Source organism: Macrobrachium rosenbergii, chromosome 29, assembly GCF_040412425.1.
Source record: "Macrobrachium rosenbergii isolate ZJJX-2024 chromosome 29, ASM4041242v1, whole genome shotgun sequence".
NCBI classification, from domain to species: domain Eukaryota; kingdom Metazoa; phylum Arthropoda; class Malacostraca; order Decapoda; family Palaemonidae; genus Macrobrachium; species Macrobrachium rosenbergii.
The window spans coordinates 23,692,084-23,702,083 of record NC_089769.1 but is presented as its reverse complement, the minus strand read 5'-3'; the positions used below and the strand labels follow the sequence as shown (position 1 = coordinate 23,702,083).

At 38.2% G+C, this 10,000-nt stretch overlaps 1 protein-coding gene across 1 annotated transcript in view; it reads right to left on the bottom strand.

Annotated features, from left to right (window-relative positions):
- LOC136854674 (fat-like cadherin-related tumor suppressor homolog) overlaps nucleotides 1-10,000 on the bottom strand; it is a 723,114-nt gene that overhangs the window by 477,419 nt on the left and 235,695 nt on the right.

Here is a 10,000-nt window from a genome sequence, read left to right as displayed (position 1 = left end):
ATTCCTATGAATGCATTCAATTTTTTGTCAACTCAGATATAATAACAAATATTTCCATGACAGCAGTATCTCAGGGTGCTGTATTAAACTGAGAGAGAGAGAGAGAGAGAGAGAGAGAGAGAGAGAGAGAGAGAGAGAGAGAGAGAGAGAGAGAGAGAGAAACTAATTTCGAAAATCACTCTATAATCAAAAGCAGGTGTTGAGAGTAATTCGACCAGATTCTAATAAGCAGCAATCTCACAATCTGAACAGCATCTAAGAGCAATCCGAATCAAGTAAAGGAGAGAGTCTTTGAGGGCTGGGGACGGTAAGACGATCCGTATTCTTGCTCTCTTTTTTTTGTAAAATTTTGGACGTTAATAGTTTGTCACCTACGTGGACCCTTTCTACGGTTCCACTTTTTTGGCACGATTCACACACCACTCACTTGACATCTGACTGCCGTCGTATAAATATCCCTCATTTCCCACACCTGCCCACCTTCATCTGGCAGACGTGCACACACTCATTTCCCACACCAACACAACTATCCACACATCCACAACCCCAATTCCCACACTCACAGTACCACACCACCTCCCCACGCTGCTCTCTCACATCCTAAGCCTACCATCCATGGCCGTCCCTTCCCCGCTAGGATCTGTTGACATGAAAGAGAACTTTTTATTATTAAGGTTGTGTTTTCAGGTTTGTTTGCCTGTCTACCAGCTAGCAGGAACAACTGACTACATTTGAGTGTGGATCTGAGTCTGGATCTAGTGCCAAGAACAACTGGTTTGGAGGAAAGTAAGATTCTTACGCTTCTGAATTATCTGTCAAAGGGAGTGTAACACATTACCGTGCTCCGCGGGCCTTTTTTTTTTTTTTTTTTTTTTTTTTATGAAATCAGTAAATGAATCACACCTTTAGACTTCCGTATTTTATCCCTTTTGTTTGCACAGCTATAAGTGGTACTTTGCCACACAGACATACACAGTAAGCCCTCTCTTACCACAGAAGTAGGCAGACTACTTGCTAGGCAAAATACATAATAAGGTAGAGATATTACATAAATTTATTTCGAAATTTGTGCACCAGTGCTGTCTGACAAGCCTTCAATAAGGGCCCTGGACGATCAAACTTTGGCTCAATGCTAAGGACTACCTCTAAGCAATTACCAACAACATAACGAATTGAGAGTAATTCACATTTAACCGGTTAAAAGTTGTGGCCTTCAGCAACCACCACGAAAGCCTTCAGTAGCACTAGGCTAACATAATCATGAGCAAATACGCTCTAAGTAATTGAGAAAATTAAGAGTAAAAAGTGTCTGGACTTAACAGGAATCTACAAATACTAATCGGAGTAATCTTACAAAGACCTCAGGAACCTGGTAACAACGTTTCAGGAGAATCTTCCAAGGTCTCAGTATTTAAAAATAACAAAGCAGAGAAAACACAGAACATTCCGAGGATGATCTGAGACGATCTGAAAACATCCTAAAGTAATGCTAGGAGAGTTACAAGCTGTTTTTGCCCTCTCCAGAAAAATGTGTCTGTTAAGAAAAATAATCTCTGTATAATAAAATAAAAAAGCAGTAAGTATCCATATTTTCTAGAGTGTAACAACGAATAAAAAGCTTCCTATCGTCGTCCAGCTCGGGGGTCAGCCTCTCATTCCACTGGCCCCAATATAAGTATGCAGATTAATTAATCCGAAATTCGGGCAGTAGTAACGACCGCAGGGTCGGGACTTGCCGCCTCGACCTGTTCTTACAATAGGCTATCGTCATTTTTGAAGTTATGGGTTCACTATAATAATAATAATAATAATAATAATAATAATAATAATAATAATAATAATAATAATAATAACAGCATTTTCCGTATTCGTAATTAAAACTAAGCCCAAAACTACGCGACGACCAAGTTCAAAAAGTATTCTCCTCAAAGAAACAAAGTCTGCTCTTCCGGACAGTTATCAAATGACTTCCCCTTTCTGATATTTTTCAATTCGACAATTCTTTATTTATGTGTAAATAAATCTACACTAACATAAGGAGGGACACTAGAGGTAATCCCAAAAACCTTTCAAGTAACTAACGTATATTATAGTTCTTTTATGTCTAGGTTTCATATCGTGTACATTTAAAACCTTTCATTAGGAAAAATAATGTGCTTATACATCTAAACCGCCCATCGTTAATCGGTCAACCGAACATACATCGGTAGATTTTTACAAACAAGCATATAAGTTTAAGTCGTTTTAATAACAAAAGAATTTTGTGTCGCCCATCGTTAACCATTCAAGCCCATATTAAAGGGGAAAATAAAAAAAAATTAAAAACTGACAGGACAGTGACAATGGGAACATTCGACCGAGAGGATCGATAAGAAAAATTTTACAAACTCTCAACGATTTGCCCACTTGGCAAGAATAATTGATGAGTGTAGCAAGGCTACACATAAACACCACTCAACGCCTAGGCAGCCAAATGGAATGCATGCATACACATCCTTTCATACATATATATAAAGGTCAGAGACTTTTTTATTAATAGTGAAAATCTGAGAGGTTGCTCATAATTTAAAAGCACGTCAACTCATGCTAACATACATGCACAGATTACAAACTTGCACTGAGCAAGGCTTCAAACTTCCTCACTAACGATATGTCTGTTAGAAATGATGAACAAGTTTTTATTAGCCAGTCAAGTAAAGTAACTGCATTTATTCTCTCTCTTTTACACACACACACACACATGTATATATGTGTGTGTGTCCGCGCGCGCGCGACCACTAATGTACATATATGCATACAATTAATTTACAAAACGATATATGTCGTTTGTTCTTCGCGAATGCAATCGTTCATGCTCTAACCATTCTTTCTCTCTCTCTCTCTCTCTCTCTCTCTCTCTCTCTCTCCCTCTCTCTCTCTCTCTCTCTCTCTCTCTCTCTCTCTCTCATTCATACCTAATTGTACAAAACCTGCTCCGAGATTTCTCATCCCAATTACTTAGAGACTACGAAAAGGACTGCCTCATTTATTGCTTATAGTGGTTGCTCACAGTAGTGGTGGCAAGCATTGAAATTCCGAATCTGAGATTATGCAATTACAGCACCAAAATATATATAATTATCATATATATATATATATATATATATATATATATATATATATATATATATATATATATATATATATAATTAGCCAACCAACCTGGCGCTTCCCGGGAAAACTCTGAAGAACTCAGAAAAATTGTCCTACATCTCCTGTGAATTGTTTTGTCATGTAAAGAATTTGTACGTCATTGAAAATACTTTTCTTTCCTGTGATTAATAATGCTGTCTTAAATTCATTAAAGAAGACTCTCTGCTCTGAAACAAACAGAAATTCATGTATACCAAAAGGTTAGTGTGTGTGAAGAAATTCATTCATGGAAATGAATACCGGATAGGAGCCTCGATGGCCAAGTTGGTTAAGGCAGCATCCTCAGACTTCTTAGAGGTCTGTGGCGTGGGTTCAAATCCGCAGCCGACCGGTCAGAGAGGCGGACACTTTGCTATCCGTGTAGACACTCCGGGATTTTGTATGTAATCAACGAATAGGTTTGCTTAAAAGCAAATGGGTGTTACAGACTATTACACACACAAACAAAGCCACTCCAGCATCTTCTAAAAACATAACAGACACCTCACACGTCTCGACTGTCGACATCACCGCGTAACAACTCCTCGCTGCTGGGAGAATACATGTACACAATACCGGGGTCTAAGCGATGTCAGGCAGGGCAGCCGATCGAGACTACAAAGTCTACCCCAAAGCCAAATCAAAGCCCTTCAAAAGAAGGCATCAAGGCGACCCCATATAAAAATGGGAACAAGCTGGGAAGAAGAAGAAATGGATACCGGATGAATCTCTGTAGAGACTATATATATACTATATATATATATATATACTATATATATAATTTGACAAATTATATATATACCATCCATGAACAAAAGAATGCCACGTCAGTGACGGTATCAAGTAATATTTAAATGAGAAAATCACACAGGAACTGCCTTACCATCAGCGAAAACCTGTATCAGCGTTAGCCTTCCTCCCTACCCTCTCTCTTTCTCTCTCCCTCTCAGTCAGATCAGAATTTCACAGAATAATTTCACAGCAATAACGAAAAAAACAGCCACAACTGATGAAAGACATGTCAGCAGGTCTACGGGGACGAAGTTTGGTTTGGGCATACGCACAACTTCAGTTAACCTGGGACTGTTCAGTTGCCTAATTATCACCTCGTTTTAAAGACTGGTATTCGATCGATATCGCACAAAACCTGGATGGTAGGCTGTCAGCTTGACAAACAGCTTCAGAATATCCATAAGTTATTAAGATGCAATAATAAATTAATAAATGTTAATTTATTATCACGATGGTAATTTTAGACAGTGTAAAAAGAGCTGCAACTATTTTCGGTTTCCTGTGCGTGGTAACGAACGCGTTCTAGTTTCCTTTGGCGTTTCTGAGGGAAAGTGTAGTCCGAAGTCTGAATGGTCTAATATAGAAATTGACAATATATCGTGATTTTTTAGTGGATTAAGTACTTAGATAACAATGATGGTAATACCTCAAGGTACTTAAGAATTTGCATTTTGTTTGCAAGGTACAATTAAGATACGTGCATAAGTTATATTTTTAATTACATTCCTTTATGACGGAATGAAAGTAATTCTAATATAGTTGAACACATCTGTTTAATTTTTTGGATATACTAAACTGATTATACGGTTTGCAGTGGGAGGAGTTTAATGACGTCATCAACATAAAAGGTGGTTGTTTTCCGCCCAATCTACTGGTGACTCCCTTAACGTTACTGAAGAAAAGGTGAACAGCACCAGTAAAAACGAAAATTTCATTCAGTTTGTCTGTGTTTGATGTCTGTCACGGGGGTAGGGGTTTGATTTTGAGGTAAAAACATAACTCGGGTAATATAGGGGCCGTGTGTCAAATTTTGTCTACTTCTGTCAAGCGGATCGGATTTCTATAGAGTCCAAACATGCAAACCTTCACTTTTATACACACACACACACACACACACACACACATATATATATATATATATATATATATATATATATATATATATATATATATGTGTGTGTGTGTGTGTGTGTGTGTGTGTGTGTGTGTGTGTGTGTGTTCATAAATTTATTCGTTAGTACAAGGCCTCTTCTATTAATGAGGATACATCCATGTCTAAATAAAAATCGTTCTAGTTTACGCACTAAAAACGAAATGTAAAGACTTTATGGCCATTCCGAGCACAGAATTACGAAGAATAAAGTCAGATAAAATCAGAAAAATGCGAATATATAATTAATCAAATCACACTGTGATGTGTGGGTACGAGTGACAGCAGCTTTTCACGGCTCTGTTGTATCCAATGCTACGTTTGATTGTGTATTTTATTTTGTTTGTGTCAACTGTGACCAACTGAGGCTAAGACCACAGGAACACGAATGTCTCAAGATCCGTCCAAAGAACATCATCCCAGATTCCCTGGGCAGGAGGAGCCAGATTCTTCCGTCGAAATTTTCCTATGTTCCTTCCCCTTTCTTAATGTACACAAATTTAAACTTGACTGACCTACGTATATACAAGCATTTAAATTCCCACTGAAACCCAATAAATAATCACAAGATCCTCATATATATACCTTGTAGTCTCCTGCTTTGATCATAACCAGAGATACGGAAAATATGTGATTACATAAAAAATATTTTTTCACATAAATCTTTTTTTTTTTTTTTTTTTGCCCAAAAAAACCTAAATTATGATTTTTGCTAGAGATATACCTAAAATGGTGTTAACAACAACATTTCTGTCCAATCTCTGCAAGTTTTATTGGAAATGAATTCAAAGTTCACAGATTTTGGTGAAGGATGCCAGGAGTCATGGGTTCATACTGTACACTGCACCGCTGACAGGAAAGAATATTTTCCGCTTTATGTAAGTAAATACTGAAATTATTTGTAACTGAATTAATTACACGTAAATCAGAACATCTACTGTTTTGAAATGTCAATAAATCTCAGGGGAAATCCACCGCTGTCCCCCACTGGTGCAGAATTGGTTGGGTATCATTTCTGATTTTGTTTTCCTGCGTTTTTTCATGGAAATAAAACAATGATTAAAACCTCATATTCTAGTTTCCCAATCACATATTTTGGAGAAAATAAATAACATAAAACAGCCAAAAATGGCCTAAATAGTAACATTTTTATCCTATCTCTGATCATAACAGAACAACAATCAACGTCTGTTCCAACAGTTTACTGAAACACCCTTCCTTGAAATAAGGTCTAAAAAAGAGTTACCCATACCTGGGGGCCTCTTGCGACCACAGAAAATAACTGACATTCATCTCTGGGAGTGTCCATACTTGATTCCGATCAGCCTGAAGACAAAGTTTTTACTACTGCCGGGACGTTTGAGTAGATCGCTCTCAGGAGCGACTACTAAACGAGATCGCTGCCACCCTCACGTCTGAGTATTATGTAGCTTTGACCTTTCGCTTGCGATAAAGACAAAGATGCACTGAGTGAATTAACAAAAAAAAAGGGGAAGCTGTCAATACCGAGCGAGGCTGATATACGCGTCCTTCGTTCAGAAATTCAAAACGGAGCGAAATGCCTAAACTTGCGGTAAAAATTCACTTTTCAATTAATGACATGATAAAAGTTCACTATTCAGTAAAAGAGAGTTTAACACGGATAAACTAGTCGGTAAGCCGTTTCACTGCAAATAGTGATACCTTACATCAAACTCTTGCAAGAAACAACAACGTTTTTTGTATCCAATCTGATAAGCATTGGAGGCGGTTCACTTCACTGTCAAAATACAAGCCAACGGCAGAGCCATTTATGCAACGAATGAATCCCGTCATTAAAATCACTCAATCTCTAAACAACTCTTCCCTCCCCAGCAACATGACTCACTACAATCACAGTCTCCATCATCGCCACCATCATCATCATCACTGGTATCATCATCATAACCATCATTCTGGCATATGAATTGACAAAGGAGAGCCAAGGTGGCTGAGTGCCAGAGGATGGCACACACAACACCACGCATTAGCGTCTCATCGTTGACTTTTCTTCAGGCTTTACTGCAACAATACCAATCGATATGGTACCGCGCTTTACTCGGCACAAAGCAGAGCAAAATCACGGCACAAATTGCGAGCACGAACGGCTTTCAAAAATAAAAACCGAAATTAACATAGTTACCTCCAGTGTAGTAATTGAAGATCATTTATGACCGCCAGCGCCATAATTGAAGATCATTTATGACCTCCAGTGCAGTAATTGAAGATCATTTATGACTTCCAGCGCAGTAATTGAAGATCATCTACAACCGCCAGTGCCTTAACTGAAGATCATTTATGACCTCCAGTGCAGTAATTGAAGATCACTTATGATCTCCAGTGCGGTAACTGAAGATCATTTATGACCTCCAGTGCAGTAACTGAAGATCATTTATGACCAATTGAAGATCATTTATGACCTCCAGTGCAGTGCCGTAACTGAAGAGCATTTATGACCTCCAGTGCCGTAATTGAAGATCATTTAAGATGACAGCCAAGTGCCGTAGTAACTGAAGATCATTTATGACCTCCACTGCAGTAATTGAAGATCATTTATGACCTCCAGTGCCGTCATTTAACCTCCAGATCATTTGAAGATCATTTATGACCTCCAGTGCCGTACCACCACCTCCAGTGTCGTAACTGAAGATCATTTATGACCTCCAGTGCAGTAATTGAAGATCATTTATGACCTCCAGTGCCGTAACTGAAGATCATTTATGACCTCCAGTGCCGTAATTGAAGATCATTTATGACCTCCAGTGCCGTAACTGAAGATCATTTATGACCACCAGTGCCGTAACTGAAGATCATTTATGACCTCCAGTGCAGTAATTGAAGATCATTTATGACCTCCAGTGCAGTAATTGAAGATCATTTATGACCGCCAGTGCTGTAACTGAAGATCATTTATGACCTCCAGTGCAGTAATTGAAGATCATTTATGACCGCCACTGCCGTAATTGAAGATCATTTATGACCTCCAGTGCAGTAACTGAAGATCATTTATGACCTCCAGTGCCGTAACTAAAGATCATTTATGACCTCCAGTGCAGTAACTGAAGATCATTTATGACCGCCAGTGCCGTAATTGAAGATCATTTATGATTCTATTTAACTTTGAAATTTAAAAATTAGTGATTTTAATGTACTTACATTTCTTTCGTTTAGCTCATAAAAAAACCACACACACACAGGAACGCTTGTAATACACAGATATATAAACGAGTGAACAAACATCATTTACTAAGTATACATTCTCTCCCTGAACAGTTATGTAGATAGACTGTTAAAGGCAACTCTTCATTGGGGAATGGAGTGTGAATGTCGAATGTGAATGACGAAAAACGGCAGAAGCTGGTATAGTGGTTAGTGTCGTGACATGCCACTCAAATGTCGCGGGTTCGCGTCTCCCCCATGGCGATGAAAAATCACTGGCTCTACTGTATATCATGATCAGTTACTGCTGCAGTGTGGGGTTTGCGGTGGGAGGTTGAAGCCAAAATTCTTTGGAAGCTTGTGTGTTTGTTCCATGTGAATAGGTTTCATCTACTGAAATAGTAATAATAAAAAAATAAATAATAATAATCATAATAATAATAGTATATGTGGATGGCAAAGCACTAAAGGTGTGATAAAGGTAGATATACAAAAAAGTTTGATCATGTGAAGAGAATGGGAGACATAACCTAGGTTAGTGAAAAGTGTATACAAATTATTGTTAAACCCTCGGCTAAAAATTATCCAAAAATAAAACTATAAAACCGTGTAAATTAACGAATGAGCAAAAGAAGATATGACAGAGGAGTTAAAAAAAATCAAAGATTTGCGGAAACTAATCCTCAAGGCCTTTCAGAGCAAGGTCACCGATGCGAGAATATCGACTTGCGTATCTCATGCACCGAAAACGTGTGCCGGCAAACACCTGTTACAAATTGACGAATGAATAAATCAAAAAGCGACACTGGCTGGTTTGCGTGACTCGTGTATGACTAGCTGCCGCGCGTATTATTAATGATTATAATTTCGTACCGCAACTTTCTGATACAAGCTCCGCAGTTACTAGTAATCAATCTCACCGACGTCTTCTTCAGCATTTTAGTTCTATTTAAAGACACGAAATAAAATGAATACGTGGTTCACGTGCTTTCTGCCACGGATCTCTCGGCACTTACCGATTTGACAAATCAAAGTGAAATTGGTACATAAAACACCTTTTGACGGAGCAATCATCAAAACAAAGTTTATGGACTTTCCTTCAATACTAAAGATACCTAAATAACAAAGGCTTGGTCTTCAACGCTGGTGATAATAGCTGTAGTCATAGTAGTAGTCAAATAAGGAGTTGCCCTGAATATGTCAAATACTACTGTTCTATCTCCCGCCACAAAATTTCTCAGGATTTAAAACAGAAGCCTCTAGAGCTCATATCTCGAGTCGAGTACAAAAGAGATACATCAGCTTCTTCCCAGTCTATACAATGAATTCATTTTGCTTGGCTACGGAAAAAAAAAAAATAAACTAAGCTCGCAAACTAACGATCGACAACGCTTACAAACAAGTTTTCATGACAATTAAAAAAAAATTACGAAAAACACACATACTCGCCTAACACTAAAAACCGATAACAGAAAAACAGTTACAACAACATACAGTAGAGTTCTAAATAAAGGGATTATTATTCCTACGGGGAAATGGACACCTGCTAGCTTTGTTACCCGCCATGCACGACAGAGATCACAGGCGACAAGCCAAGCGTAACACGCGATGCAGATCGTCCACTATGCGATCCAAATAAATCATACCAACTCGCGTGAAACAATGGGTCAAAGAACACAAAGGAATATAAGAATGAAATGCCTTGTAAGA